This window comes from Salmo salar, chromosome 11 (assembly GCF_965601325.2).
Source record: "Salmo salar chromosome 11, fSalSal1, whole genome shotgun sequence".
NCBI classification, from domain to species: domain Eukaryota; kingdom Metazoa; phylum Chordata; class Actinopteri; order Salmoniformes; family Salmonidae; genus Salmo; species Salmo salar.
Genome location: NC_138301.1, coordinates 67,422,385 through 67,438,217, shown reverse-complemented (window position 1 = coordinate 67,438,217; position 15,833 = coordinate 67,422,385). Strand labels below are relative to the sequence as shown.

Sequence of the window (15,833 nt, the reverse complement as noted above, 5' to 3'; positions counted from 1 at the left end):
GATGTAGCAGAGAGAATCCACATATCCATGCCAAATCTCACCCTGGTCTAAAAACAGATTAAACCCTTCCAACCCTGGTCTAAAAACAGATTAAACCCTCCCAACCCTGGTCTAAAAACAGATTAAACCCTCCCAACCCTGGTCTAAAAACAGATTAAACCCTCCCAACCCTGGTCTAAAAACAGATTACGTCCTTCCAACCCTGGTCTAAAAACAGATTACGTCCTTCCAACCCTGGTCTAAAAACAGATTACGTCCTTCAACCCTGGTCTAAAAACAGATTACGTCCTCCAACCCTGGTCTAAAAACAGATTACGTCCTTCCAACCCTGGTCTAAAAACAGATTACGTCCTTCCAACCCTGGTCTAAAAACAGATTACGTCCTTCCAACCCTGGTCTAAAAACAGATTACGTCCTTTCAACCCTGGTCTAAAAACAGATTACGTCCTTCCAACCCTGGTCTAAAAACAGATTACGTCCTTCCAACCCTGGTCTAAAAACAGATTACGTCCTTCCAACCCTGGTCTAAAAACAGATTACGTCCTTCAAACCCTGGTCTAAATTCTAATCACACCCTTCCAACCCTGGTCTAAAAACAGATTACAAAATATCAGACATTAAAATAAAAGTATTTGATTATAAATTATACAATATAGTAATCATATTCACAGTGGTCCCGTGTGGCTCAGTTGGTAGAGCATGGTGTTTGCATCGCCAGGGTTGTGGGTTCGATTCCCACGGGGGACCAGTACAGAGAAAAAAAATGTATGCATTCACTACTGTAAGTCGCTCTGGATAAAAGCATCTGCTAAATTACTAAAATGTAAATGTCATAGAGATGTGACCGTTCTACCTCTGAACTAAACTGGAACCTTCCATTTGCAACGCGAGGATTCTGCACTGACCTACTACTTAACTATCCAGTTAAACATTGTTTATTGCCAAAATGTCAGACATTAAAATAAAAGCAATTGATTATAAATTATACAATATAGTATATCATATTCACAGTTATAACAATGTTATAATGCTACATTACACATGTTATAATAATATTAACTATCTAACAATGTAATAAACATTAGTGAGACAAATTAATAAAGTGGCAATAGACAATCCTCATCTAGACATCTGGCTGCTGGTTTTAGAATCCAATGTCACATACTGGTTGAGTCTCAAGATGCATCTTATTCCCTACATAGTGCACTACTTTAGACCAGGGCCCACGGGGAAAAGAGGGCCATTTGGGTTTAGGTAAATTATAATTTTGTTCACCATTCCTCTTGAGTTGTGAGATTCAGACATTCATGGTGGAGTCCCGACACTCGACACAACCCCGGCCGAGTCTCGACACAACCCCGGCCGAGTCTCGACACAACCCCGGCCGAGTCTCGACACAACCCCGGCCGAGTCTCGACACAACCCCGGCCGAGTCTCGACACTCGACAAAACCGCTTTTCAATCGTCAGGTTGTAAATATGGGCTGTCTCACAAAAGGCATCCTATTACCTCTGAGCCAGGGTCTAAAGTAGTGCACTATATAGGGAATAGGGTGCCATAGGACTCTGGTCTAAAGTAGTGCACTATATAGTGAATAGGGTGCCACTTCAGACACAGCCATAGAGTATGCCGCCCCCTATCCCAGTCCGTCTAGCCAAGACAGTCTGCCGCCCCCTATCCCAGTCCGTCTAGCCAAGACAGAGAGTCTGCCGCCCCCTATCCCAGTCTCTCAGTCCGTCTAGCCAAGACAGAGAGTCTGCTGCCCCCTATCCCAGTCTCTCAGTCCGTCTAGCCAAGACAGAGAGTCCGCCGCCCCCTATCCCAGTCTCTCAGTCCTTCTAGCCAAGACAGAGAGTCTGCCGCCCCCTATCCCAGTCCGTCTAGCCAAGACAGAGAGTCTGCCGCCCCCTATCCCAGTCCGTCTAGCCAAGACAGAGAGTCTGCCGCCCCCTGTCCCAGTCCGTCTAGCCAAGACAGAGAGTCTCCTGCCCCTATCCCAGTCTCTCAGTCCGTCTAGCCAAGACAGAGAGTCCGCCGCCCCCTATCCCAGTCTCTCAGTCCGTCTAGCCAAGACAGAGTCCGCCGCCCCCATCCCAGTCTCTCAGTCCGTCTAGCCAAGACAGAGAGTCTGCCGCCCCCTATCCCAGTCCGTCTAGCCAAGACAGAGAGTCTGCCGCCCCCTATCCCAGTCCGTCTAGCCAAGACAGAGAGTCTGCCGCCCCCTATCCCAGTCCGTCTAGCCAAGACAGAGAGTCTGCCGCCCCTTATCCCAGTCTCTCAGTCCGTCTAGCCAAGACAGAGAGTCTGCCGCCCCCTATCCCAGTCTCTCAGTCCGTCTAGCCAAGACAGAGAGTCTGCCGCCCCCTATCCCAGTCTCTCAGTCCGTCTAGCCAAGACAGAGAGTCTGCCGCCCCCTATCCCAGTCTCTCAGTCCGTCTAGCCAAGACAGAGAGTCTGCCGCCCCCTATCCCAGTCTCCCAGTCCGTCTAGCCAAGACAGAGAGTCTGCCGCCCCCTATCCCAGTCTCTCAGTCCGTCTAGCCAAGACAGAGAGTCTGCCGCCCCCTATCCCAGTCTCCCAGTCCGTCTAGCCAAGACAGAGAGTCTGCCGCCCCCTATCCCAGTCTCCCAGTCCGTCTAGCCAAGACAGAGAGTCTGCCGCCCCCTATCCCAGTCTCCCAGTCCGTCTAGCCAAGACAGAGAGTCTGCCGCCCCCTATCCCAGTCTCTCAGTCCGTCTAGCCAAGACAGAGAGTCTGCCGCCCCCTATCCCAGTCCGTCTAGCCAAGACAGAGAGTCTGCCGCCCCCTATCCCAGTCCGTCTAGCCAAGACAGAGAGTCTGCCGCCCCCTATCCCAGTCCGTCTAGCCAAGACAGAGAGTCTGCCGCCCCTTATCCCAGTCTCTCAGTCCGTCTAGCCAAGACAGAGAGTCTGCCGCCCCCTATCCCAGTCTCTCAGTCCGTCTAGCCAAGACAGAGAGTCTGCCGCCCCCTATCCCAGTCTCTCAGTCCGTCTAGCCAAGACAGAGAGTCTGCCGCCCCCTATCCCAGTCTCTCAGTCCGTCTAGCCAAGACAGAGAGTCTGCCGCCCCCTATCCCAGTCTCCCAGTCCGTCTAGCCAAGACAGAGAGTCTGCCGCCCCCTATCCCAGTCTCTCAGTCCGTCTAGCCAAGACAGAGAGTCTGCCGCCCCCTATCCCAGTCTCCCAGTCCGTCTAGCCAAGACAGAGAGTCTGCCGCCCCCTATCCCAGTCTCCCAGTCCGTCTAGCCAAGACAGAGAGTCTGCCGCCCCCTATCCCAGTCTCCCAGTCCGTCTAGCCAAGACAGAGAGTCTGCCGCCCCCTATCCCAGTCTCTCAGTCCGTCTAGCCAAGACAGAGAGTCTGCCGCCCCCTATCCCAGTCCGTCTAGCCAAGACAGAGAGTCTGCCGCCCCCTATCCCAGTCCGTCTAGCCAAGACAGAGAGTCTCCTGCCCCCTATCCCAGTCTCTCAGTCCGTCTAGCCAAGACAGAGAGTCTGCCGCCCCCTATCCCAGTCTCTCAGTCCGTCTAGCCAAGACAGAGTCTGCCGCCCCCTATCCCAGTCTCATACTGGCAGGTGAATGGTTGGCTGGTGAACAGAGCAGCTGGACCAGTAACATAATAACAGGGTCTGAGTTCTTGCTGGAACAAACTGAAAGCAGAAACAAACCCTCAGTAGAATAATGCTGTATTAACAGATGTTAGTCATTGGACAGTAGATGATGACATGTCAAGATCTGGATCATTAATACCAATATTGTCCCTCTTTCAATTGGACCATTCATGTCCATTACAGACTGCTGGACTCTCTGGCTGCAGAGGCTATGCAATGCCTCCTGAGATGTTCAGGACTTCATGTCCACCAGTCCAGAGGCTATGCATGTCCTCCTGAGATGTTCAGTTCTTCATGTCCACCAGTCCAGAGGCTATGCATGTCCTCCTGAGATGTTCAGGACTTCATGTCCACCAGACCAGAGGCTATGCATGTCCTCCTGAGACGTTCAGGACTTCATGTCCACCAGTCCAGAGGTTATGCATGTCCTCCTGAGAGGTTCAGGACTGGAGGACTCCCACAGTGCATCCTTCATTCATCCAGGAGACCAGAGGAGGAGATGATGACTGAGGGGGAGAGGAATAGGAGGAGATGATGACTGGCACCATGATGTCATTGCTGTAGATCAAATGTCTGAACACACTGACTGGAACAGCAGTAGGCCACGAAACTCACTGTGGTTCTGGAGGGGGAGACAGACAGAGAGAGAGACAGAGAGAGAGAGAGACAGAGACAGAGGGGGTGTTAGGGGATCAGGTTGTTAGGGGATCAGGGGGGGTTAGGGGATCAGGGGGGGTATCAGGGGGGGGGTAGGGGCGGTTGGGGTATCAGGGGGGGTTAGGGGCGGTTGGGGTATCAGGGGGGGGTTAGGGGATCAGGGGGGGTTAGGGGGGGTCAGGGGGGTGTTAGGGCGGTTGGGGGATCAGGGGGGGTTAGGGGGGGGTCAGGGGGTGTTAGGGGATCAGGGTTAGCTACCTGCGGTGTACCCCAGCCAGGGCGGTCTCTCTGAGGGGGAACAGTTTGGGGTAGATGATGGTAAACATGGACTGACTGCAGCGGTGACAATGTCCCAGGGGGCATTGGAGCAGGTCCAGAAGGCTTCTGGGTAACAGGAAGGGTGGCAGCAGACTCCGCTGTGTGAGACAGAGACAGAGACAGAGAAGGAATATATTGACTGATGTTCCTCTATTTCTCCATTAAGGTTCTTTAAGGGGGTCACTCCATTCTCTATAACCCCCTGGGACAGAGAGAGGTGTAAAGGTCACATCATTATGACCAGGGGTCCCTCCATTCTGGACATGTGTCTTTCTCATACCATTCAAGGTGCTGGACCATCCAGTCACTCAACTTTAACCTTAAAGTAGAAAAAATAATGACAGTGGCATTGTTGTAGTCAGACAGACCACAGCAGGACGCCGGGGAGGTTAGTGACAAACCACAGCTGTAGCAGGATGCCTGGGGGTAAGCGACAGGCCACAGCGGGACGCCTGGGGGTTGGCCACAGCGGGACGCCTGGGGGTTAGCGACAGGCCCCAGCGGGACGCCTGGGGGTTAGCGACAGGCCCCAGCGGGACGCCTGGGGGTTAGCGACAGGCCCCAGCGGGCCGCCTGGGGGTTAGCGACAGGCCCCAGCAGGACGCCTGGGGGTTAGCGACAGGCCCCAGCGGGACGCCTGGGGGTTAGAGACAGACCACAGCGGGACGCCTGGGGGTTAGAGACAGACCACAGCGGGACGCCTGGGGGTTAGAGACAGACCACGGCGGGACGCCTGGGGGTTAGAGACAGACCACAGCGGGACGCCTGGGGGTTAGAGACAGACCACAGCGGGACGCCTGGGGGTTAGAGACAGACCACAGCGGGACGCCTGGGGGTTAGAGACAGACCACAGCGGGACGCCTGGGGGTTAGAGACAGACCACAGCGGGACGCCTGGGGGTTAGAGACAGACCACAGCGGGACGCCTGGGGGTTAGTGACAGACCACAGCGGGACGCCTGGGGGTTAGTGACAGACCACAGCGGGACGCCTGGGGGTTAGTGACAGACCACAGCCGGACGCCTGGGGGTTAGTGACAGACCACAGCGGGACGCCTGGGGGTTAGTGACAGACCACAGCGGGACGCCTGGGGGTTAGTGACAGACCACAGCGGGATGCCTGGGGGTTAGTGTGGTGTGAAAGAATGGCGCCGGAGGGGACAACCAGAAGCCATGGATTACAAGCAACATCCTCACTGAGCTAAAGGCTAGAGCTGACGCTAAGGAGCGGGACGCAAATCTGGACACTGAGAAGAAATCCCGCTATGCCCTCCGACGAACCATCAATCCGGCAAAGTGTCAATACTGGACTAAGATGGAATCCTACTACACCGACATTGATGCTTGTTGGATGTGGTGGGGCTTGCAAACTATCACGGATAACAAAAGGGAAACCCAGCCACGAGCTGCCCAGTGAAGCAAGCTTTACCAAACTAACTAAATGCCTTCTTTGCTCGCTTTGAGGCAACACTGAATCATGCATGAGAGCACAAGCTGTTCCGGATGACGGTGTGATCACGCTCTCTGTGTGCGATGTCTCGTTTCAGTGTGCGATGTCTCGTTTCAGTGTGCAATGTCTCGTTTCAGTGTGTGAAAGTACTGTGTGTCCCCCCCCCCCAAATGGCACCCTATTCTCTAAAAAGCAGTCCACTATATAGGAAATAGGGAGCCATTTGGAGCAGAGACAATATTCTATATTATCCCAGAGCTGATGTCACTTCCTTGTCTTCATATTCATCCCCATCGGGATGGAATCTGCTCAATGTCATATTAGAACGTCTCAAATGTTCCATAGCTTAATTTGGCGTTCCACCAGGCCCGGTGCTAAGACCCCCATTATTATTCTCCCATCTGTACAGCATCTCTATGGTGCGATGAATTAAAGGACACTTCCTGTCTCTACGGTGCGATGAATTAAAGGACACTTCCTGTCTTTACGGTGCGATGAATTAAAGGACACTTCCTGTCTCTACGGTACGATGAATTAAAGGACACTTCCTGTCTCTACGGTGCGATGAATTAAAGGACACTTCCTGTCTCTACGGTGCGATGAATTAAAGGACACTTCCAGTCTCTACGGTGCGATGAATTAAAGGACACTTCCAGTCTCTACGGTGCGATGAATTAAAGGACCCTTCCTGTCTCTACGGTGCGATGAATTAAAGGACCCTTCCTGTCTCTACGGTGCGATGAATTAAAGGACACTTCCTGTCTCTACGGTGCGATGAATTAAAGGACACTTCCTGTCTTTACGGTGCGATGAATTAAAGGACACTTCCTGTCTCTACGGTGCGATGAATTAAAGGACACTTCCTGTCTCTACGGTGCGAGGAATTAACCTCTATGGGCTAGGTGGGACGCTTGCGTCCCACCTACGTAACAGCCACTGCCAGCCTGTGGCGCGATTTTCAAAACCTTAAAAATCCTATTACTTCAATTTCTCAAACATATGACTATTTTACAGCCATTTAAAGACAAGACTCTCGTTAATCTAACCACACTGTCCGATTTCAAAAAGGCTTTACAACGAAAGCAAAACATTAGATTATGTCAGCAGAGTACCAAGCCAGAAATAATCAGACACCCATTTTTCAAGCCAGCATATAATGTCACCAAAACCCAGAAGACAGCTAAATGCAGCACTCACCTTTGATGATCTTCATCAGATGACAACCCTAGGACATTATGTTATACAATACATGCATGTTTTGTTCAATCAAGTTCATATTTATATCAAAAACCAGCTTTTTACATTAGCATGTGACGTTCAGAACTAGCATACCCCCCCGCAAACTTCCGGGGAATTCGCTAACATTTTACTAAATTACTCACGATAAACGTTCACAAAAAGCATAACAATTATTTTAAGAATTATAGATACAGACCTCCTCTATGCACTCGATATGTCCGATTTTAAAATAGCTTTTTGGTGAAAGCACATTTTGCAATATTCTAAGTACATAGCCCAGGCATCACGGGCTCGCTATTTAGACACCCGGCAAGTTTAGCACTCACCATAATCATATTTACTATTATAAAAGTTTGATTACCTTTTGTTGTCTTCGTCAGAATGCACACCCAGGACTGCTACTTCAATAACAAATGTTGGTTTGGTCCAAAATAATCCATCGTTATATCCGAATAGCGGCGTTTTGTTCGTGCGTTCCAGACACTATCCGAAATAGTAAAGAAGTGTCGCGCGCATGGCGCAATTCGTGACAATAAAATTCTAAATATTCCATTACCGTACTTCGAAGCATGTCAACCGCTGTTTAAAATCAATTTTTACGACATTTTTCTCGTAGAAAAGCGATAATATTCCGACAGGGAATCTCCTTTTTGGCAAACAGAGGAAAAAATCCCAAAGGCGGGGGCGGTCGGGGTCACGCGCATAAGCCCAGTGTCCCTTGATCGGCCACTTGAGAAAGGCGATAATGTGTTTCAGCCTGGGGCTGGAATGACGACATTCTGTTTTTTCCCGGGCTCTGAGCGCCTATGGACGACGTGGGAAGTGTCACGTTAGAGCAGAGATCCTTAGTAAATGATAGAGATGGAAAAGAAGTTCAAGAAATGGTCAGACAGGCCACTTCCTGTAAAGGAATCTCTCAGGTTTTGACCTGCCATTTGAGTTCTGTTATACTCACAGACACCATTCAAACAGTTTTAGAAAATTTAGGGTGTTTTCTATCCATATGTAATAAGTATATGCATATTCTAGTTACTGGGTAGGAGTGGTAACCAGATTAAATCGGGTATGTTTTTTATCCAGCCGTGTCAATACTGCCCCCTAGCCCTAACAGGTTAAAGGACACTTCCTGTCCTGAAATATCAGAAGACCCAAGAGGATTAGTGTGTGTAGCTGTATCCGTGTGTCTCCTCACCTCTGAGTGGCTGTCCACTGTACATGCTGTGCAGGGCCCTCATGGCGAGCTCCTCCAGGGAGCCCACTCGCTCCGTCTCTGAGCCTATAGCCTTCACCTCAGCAGACAGATGGACAGACACATCTCCCAGAGACAGAGGCTGGGGCGCCCGGTCAGACACCTGCCCTGACAGACCACACCTGGGGGGGGGGGGGAAGAGACACAGACAGACAGACAGACAGACAGACAGACAGACAGACAGACAGACAGACAGACAGACAGACAGACAGACAGACAGACAGACAGACAGACAGACAGACGTCAATGTCTGAGACTCAAATCCAAATTCTGCTATAATACATTCATAGACATAGATTTATCCAATTAAGAAAAAGGTCAGTAAGGAATGAAATGCCGACACAAAATGCTGGAAAAATGATATTCCTCCACAACAAAGCTAAAGAAAGGGACGGAGATGTGTCCTTATCCGCTGCAGCCAATCACCGTGTACAGATGTAAGGGGCTGTCCTTATCCGCTGCAGCCAATCACCGAGTACAGATATAAGGGTTAGGGGCTGTCCTTATCCGCTGCAGCCAGTCACCGTGTACAGATATAAGGGTTAGGGGCTGTCCTTATCCGCTGCAGCCAATCACCGTGTACAGATAGAAGGGTTAGGGGCTGTCCTTACCCGCTGCAGCCAATCACCTTGTTGTACAGGTATGAAGGAAGGCCTTTGAGGTGGACGTTGTTGTCAACAAACACAAACTGCAGCTCTCTGGAACGACCCAAATCTGGAACACACACCCAGAATACAATCAGACAGGCTCATCTACCATTATCAGACAGGCACACCCAGAATACAATCAGACAGGCACAGCTACATCTATCAGACAGGCACAGCTACATCTATCAGACAGGCACAGCTACATCTATCGGACAGGCACAGCTACATCTATCGGACAGGCACAGCTACATCTATCAGACAGGCACAGCTACCACTATCAGACAAGCACAGCTACCACTATCAGACAGGCACAGCTACCACTATCGGACAGGCACAGCTACCACTATCGGACAGGCACAGCTACCACTATCGGACAGGCACAGCTACCACTATCGGACAGGCACAGCTACCACTATCGGACAGGCACAGCTACCACTATCGGACAGGCACAGCTACCACTATCGGACAGGCACAGCTACCACTATCAGACAAGCACAGCTACCACTATCAGACAGGCACAGCTACCACTATCAGACAGGCACAGCTACCACTATCAGACAGGCACAGCTACCACTATCAGACAGGCACAGCTACCACTATCAGACAGGCACAGCTACCACTATCAGACAGGCACAACTACCACTATCAGACAGGCACAGCTACCACTATCAGACAGGCACAGCTACCACTATCAGACAGGCACAGCTACCACTATCAGACAGGCACAGCTACCACTATCAGACAGGCACAGCTACCACTATCAGACAGGCACAGCTACCACTATCAGACAGGCACAGCTACCACTATCAGACAGGCACACCTACCACTATCAGACAGGCACACCTACCACTATCAGACAGGCACACCTACCACTATCAGACAGGCACACCTACCACTATCAGACAGGCACACCTACCACTATCAGACAGGCTGATCTATCAACAGTCAATGGATGCCTCTGTAATCCCTGACTGGTCTAACTACTACAGCGCCCATACCTCCCTGGCTGGCTGGCTGGCTGCCCATACCTCCCTGGCTGGTGTAACTACTACGGTGGCACATGGTTGGCCCATGGGAGAGCCACGCTCCCCTACACCTGAGCTAGCACTGGCCCAGTAAAACACACAGCCTCCCTGGCTGGCTGGCCGCCCATACCTCCCTGGCTGGCCGCCCATACCTCCCTGGCTGGCCGCCCATACCTCCCTGGCTGGCCGCCCATACCTCCCTGGCTGGCCGCCCATACCTCCCTGGCTGGCCGCCCATACCTCCCTGGCTGGCTGGCTGGCCGCCCATACCTCCCTGGCTGGCTGCCCATACCTCCCTGGCTGGCTGTGGTGACCTCTGACCCCATACTAATCTAGGGGTAGAGAGGTGAGTTGGTTAGCAGCCATACTGAGCTGGTTGAGGCTGTGGTGACCTCTGACCCCATACTAACCTAGGGGTAGAGAGGTGAGTTGGTTAGCAGCCATACTGAGCTCGTTGAGGCTGTGGAGCTGGCAGAGCTGTCTGGGGAAGCTGGTCAGGTTGTTCCTGTCAGCAGTGAGACACTGGAGAGACAGACACTGGTGCAGCCGCTCTGGGAGACACACCAACACATTTCTACTGACATCCAGGGTCTCTAGGTCACACAGGGCTCCAATCTCTGTGTGTGAGAGAAGAGAGAGAGAGAGACACACAGGCAGGTATTTCAGCTGGTTGTTGGCCAGTCTCACCTGGAGGCAGGTATTTCAGCTGGTTGTGGGCCAGTCTCACCTGGAGGCAGGTATTTCAGCTGGTTGTGGGCCAGTCTCACCTGGAGGCAGGTATTTCAGCTGGTTGTGGGGCAGTCTCACCTGGAGGCAGGTATTTCAGCTGGTTGTGGGCCAGTCTCACCTGGAGGCAGGTATTTCAGCTGGTTGTGGGCCAGTCTCACCTGGAGGCAGGTATTTCAGCTGGTTGTTGGCCAGTCTCACCTGGAGGGCCGGTATTTCAGCTGATTGTTGGCCAGTCTTACCTGGAGGCAGGTATTTCAGCTGATTGTTGGCCAGTCTTACCTGGAGGCAGGTATTTCAGCTGGTTGTTGGCCAGTCTTACCTGGAGGGCAGGTATTTCAGCTGGTTGTGGGCCTGTCTTACCTGGAGGCAGGTATTTCAGCTGGTTGTGGGTCAGTCTCACCTGGAAGCAGGTATTTCAGCTGGTTGTCGGCCAGTCTCACCTGGAGGCAGGTATTTCAGCTGGTTGTCGGCCAGTCTCACCTGGAGGCAGGTATTTCAGCTGGTTGTCGGCCAGTCTCACCTGGAGGCAGGTATTTCAGCTGGTTGTGGGCCAGTCTTACCTGGAGGCAGGTATTTCAGCTGGTTGTTGGCCAGTCTTACCTGGAGGCAGGTATTTCAGCTGGTTGTTGGCCAGTCTTACCTGGAGGCAGGTATTTCAGCTGGTTGTTGGCCAGTCTTACCTGGAGGCAGGTATTTCAGCTGGTTGTTGGCCAGTCTCAGGTGTCGTAGGGACCTCAGCCTGCCGATCTCTGGACAGATGACTTGCAGAGCGTTGTCACTCAGGTCTAAAGACTGCAGCCTGGACAGGTTACCTATAGCTGAAGACAGGTTACCTACAGCTGAGGACAGGTTACCTATAGCTGAGGACAGGACAGGTTACCTATAGCTGAGGACAGGACAGGTTACCTATAGCTGAGGACAGGACAGACATCTTAAAGGTGATGTTTACACTACCATACTTAAGTTAGAACCTGCTCAATGGTAACCAGCTATCAGAAAACATTATAGTCAGATATTTGGCTTCAATACAACTGTTTGTTTACTGGGTAAACCTTCAAATGACAACACAGATTGGGATACCTGTATTAGTATTTAATATGGATCCCCATTACTTCCTGTCAAGGCAACAGCTACTCTTCCTGGGGTTTATTATGGATCCCCATTAGTTCCTGCCAAGGCAGCAGCTATTCTTCCTGGGATTTATTATGGATCCCCATTAGTTCCTGCCAAAGCAGCAGCTACTCTTCCTGGGGTTTATTATGGATCCCCATTAGTTCCTGTAAAGGCAGCAGCTACTCTTCCTGGGGTTTATTATGGATCCCCATTAGTTCCTGCCAAGGCAGCAGCTACTCTTCCTGGGGTCCAGCAACATTAAGGCAGTTTATTATTTATTTTAAACATTACATTTCACAACACATTAAGTGTGTTCCCTCAGACCACTACTCTACTACCACATATCTATAATACAAAATCCATGTGTATGTGTGTATAGTGCATAGGTTATTGTGTGTATGTATGCATGTGTCTGTGCTTATGTTTGTGTTACTTCACAGTCCTCGCTGTTCCATAAGGTGTATCTCTTTAAATCTGATTCTACTGCTGCATCAGTTACCTGCTGTGGAATAGAGTTCCCTCTAGTCACGGGTCTGTGTGCTGTGGAATAGAGTTCCATCTGGTCATGGCTCTGTGTGCTGTGGAATAGAGTTCCATCTAGTCATGGCTCTGTGTGCTGTGGAATAGAGTTCCATCTAGTCATGGCTCTGTGGAATAGAGCTCCATCTAGTCATGGCTCTGTGGAATAGAGTTCCATCTAGTCATGGCTCTGTGGAATAGAGTTCCATCTAGTCATGGCTCTGTGTGCTGTGGAATAGAGTTCCATCTAGTCATGGCTCTGTGTGGTACCGACAAGGTGTTGAATGTAAGTAACTCAGTATAACAGTACCAGCCTCTTCTAAATGACTGAGTATCGTTGAGAAATCACCTTCAGGAACACAGGTTATATTGTTGGAATGCAGATACCTTGAAGAGACAAAGAACAATGACACTTTAAAGATTGACAAGTAAAAAGTACCAAACATGTTTAAGACCACAGCGGTTAATTACTTTCCCAAAATATAATGCATCTGGAACTGTATTGCCATCTAGTGGACGCAGAAAAACGGCTGGTCCAACAGTTCCTATGCATTCCTGCCCCGATGTCTTTCCTACAGTAAGAAAATATGCTTTTCTACACTTACAGCTCTATTAAGTAGGGGAGCTTCTATACTTACAGCTCTATTAAGTTGGGGAGCTGCTATACTTACAGCTCTATAACCTCTATGGGACCGGCGGGACGAATTCGTCCCACCTACGTAACAGCCACTTGCAGCCTGTGGCGCGATTTTCAAAATCTTAAAAATCCTATTACTTCAATTTCTCAAACATATGACTATTTTACAGCCATTTAAAGATAAGACTCTCGTTAATCTAACCACACTGTCCGATTTCAAAAAGGCTTTACAACGAAAGCAAAACATTAGATTATGTCAGCAGAGTACCAAGCCAGAAATAATCAGACACCCATTTTTCAAGCCAGCATATAATGTCACCAAAACCCAGAAGACAGCTAAATGCAGCACTCACCTTTGATGATCTTCATCAGATGACAACCCTAGGACATTATGTTATACAATACATGCATGTTTTGTTCAATCAAGTTCATATTTATATCAAAAACCAGCTTTTTACATTAGCATGTGACGTTCAGAACTAGCATACCCCCGCAAACTTCCGGGGAATTCGCTAACATTTTACTAAATTACTCACGATAAACGTTCACAAAAAGCATAACAATTATTTTAAGAATTATAGATACAGACCTCCTCTATGCACTCGATATGTCCGATTTTAAAATAGCTTTTTGGTGAAAGCACATTTTGCAATATTCTAAGTACATAGCCCAGGCATCACGGCTCGCTATTTAGACACCCGGCAAGTTTAGCACTCACCATAATCATATTTACTATTATAAAAATGTCATTACCTTTTGTTGTCTTCGTCAGAATGCACACCCAGGACAGCTACTTCAATAACAAATGTTGGTTTGGTCCAAAATAATCCATCGTTATATCCGAATAGCGGCGTTTTGTTCGTGCGTTCCAGACACTATCCGAAATAGTAAAGAAGTGTCGCGCGCTTGGCGCAATTCCTGACAATAAAATTCAAAGTATTCCATTGCCGTACGTCGAAGCATGTCAACCGCTGTTTAAAATCAATTTTTACGTCATTTTTCTCGTAGAAAAGCGATAATATTCCGACAGGGAATCTCCTTTTTCGGCAAACAGAGGAAAAAATCCCAAAGGCGGGGGCGGTCGGGGTCACGCGCATTAGCTAGTGTCTCTTGATGGGCCACTTGAGAAAGGCGATAATGTGTTTCAGCCTGGGGCTGGAATGACGACATTCTGTTTTTTCCCGGGCTATGAAAGCCTATGGAAGACGTGGGAAGTGTCACGTTAGAGCAGAGATCCTTAGTAAATGATAGAGATGGCAAAGAAGTTCCAGAAATGGTCAGACAGGCCACTTCCTGTAAAGGAATCTCTCAGGTTTTGACCTGCCATTTGAGTTCTGTTATACTCACAGACACCATTCAAACAGTTTTAGAAAATTTAGGGTGTTTTCTATCCATATGTAATAAGTATATGCATATTCTAGTTACTGAGTAGGAGTGGTAACCAGATTAAATCGGGTATGTTTTTTATCCAGCCGTGTCAATGCTGCCCCCTAGCCCTAACAGGTTTTAAGTAGGGGAGCTTCTATACTTACAGCTCTATTAAGTTGGGGAGCTTCTATACTTGGCGCTGTATTAAGTAGGGGAGCTTCTATACTTGGCGCTGTATTAAGTAGGGGATCTTCTATACTTAGAGCTCTATTAAGTAGGGGATCTTCTACACTTACAGCTCTATTAAGTAGGGGATCTTCTATACTTACAACTCTATTAAGTAGGGGAGCTTCTACACTTACAGCTCTATTAAGTAGGGGATCTTCTATACTTACAGCTCTATTAAGTAGGGGAGCTTCTACACTTACAGCTCTATTAAGTAGGGGAGCTTCTATACTTACAGCTCTATTAAGTAGGGGAGCTTCTACACTTACAGCTCTATTAAGTAGGGGAGCTTCTATACTTACAGCTCTATTAAGTTGGGGAGTTTCTGTGCTAGATTATCCGGCTGCAGAAAGGAGAGAAAGCATGTTTTTAGAACACAGACCACAATGCAACTGATTTGTAAAATCAGCAAACTCATCTCTTTGTTCGTTCATTGTCACGCCACAGATATAAATGACCTGCCTGCATTACTAAGACTGACTACATTAATAAGAGCCAGGCTACAGAATGAGAGCTAACCACACATAAATACTGGATCTAAACTATGCCGGACAGACACCTAGCTCTGGTCCAAGGTGTTAGGTAACAGCCCACCAGTCCGTACCAGCGTGGTGAGAGAGTTCCTCTTCATATAAAGTCTCTGTAGGAACTGTAGTCCTTCATCATCTCCACGGGGAAGTTGTTCAGGTTCCTGTAGTTGAGGAACAGGTTCTTGTGACGCTCCTGTTTCGCCATGCAGATCGCTTCCTGCAGCTCAGACACCATGGCAACAAGGAAGCACCATCACTTCCTGGTCTCTTCCTGTTCCTTTCCTGGTCTCTTCCTGTTCCTCTCCTGGTCTCTTCTTGTTCCTTTCCTGATCTCTTCTTGTTCCTTTCCCTGATCTCTTCTTGTTCCTTTCCCTGATCTCTTCTTGTTCCTTTCCCTGATCTCTTCTTGTTCCTTTCCCTGATCTCTTCTTGTTCCTTTCCCTGATCTCTTCTTGTTCCTTTCCCTGATCTCTTCTTGTTCCTTTCCCTGATCTCTTCT

The 15,833-nt window shown here is 49.2% G+C and overlaps 1 pseudogene across 1 annotated transcript; it reads right to left on the bottom strand.

The window, feature by feature from the left end:
* Positions 1-919: 919 nt before the first annotated feature.
* LOC106562761 (leucine-rich repeat-containing protein 28-like) lies at positions 920-15,569 on the bottom strand (annotated as a pseudogene). The gene is made up of 10 exons (XR_014379307.1): positions 15,409-15,569; positions 15,107-15,147; positions 12,924-12,961; positions 11,623-11,760; positions 10,624-10,830; positions 9,153-9,255; positions 8,485-8,663; positions 5,008-5,147; positions 4,547-4,704; positions 920-4,253 (listed from the first exon to the last, which is right to left on the bottom strand). The product of XR_014379307.1 is annotated as a leucine-rich repeat-containing protein 28-like (transcript).
* Between the last annotated feature and the right edge of the window lie 264 nt (positions 15,570-15,833).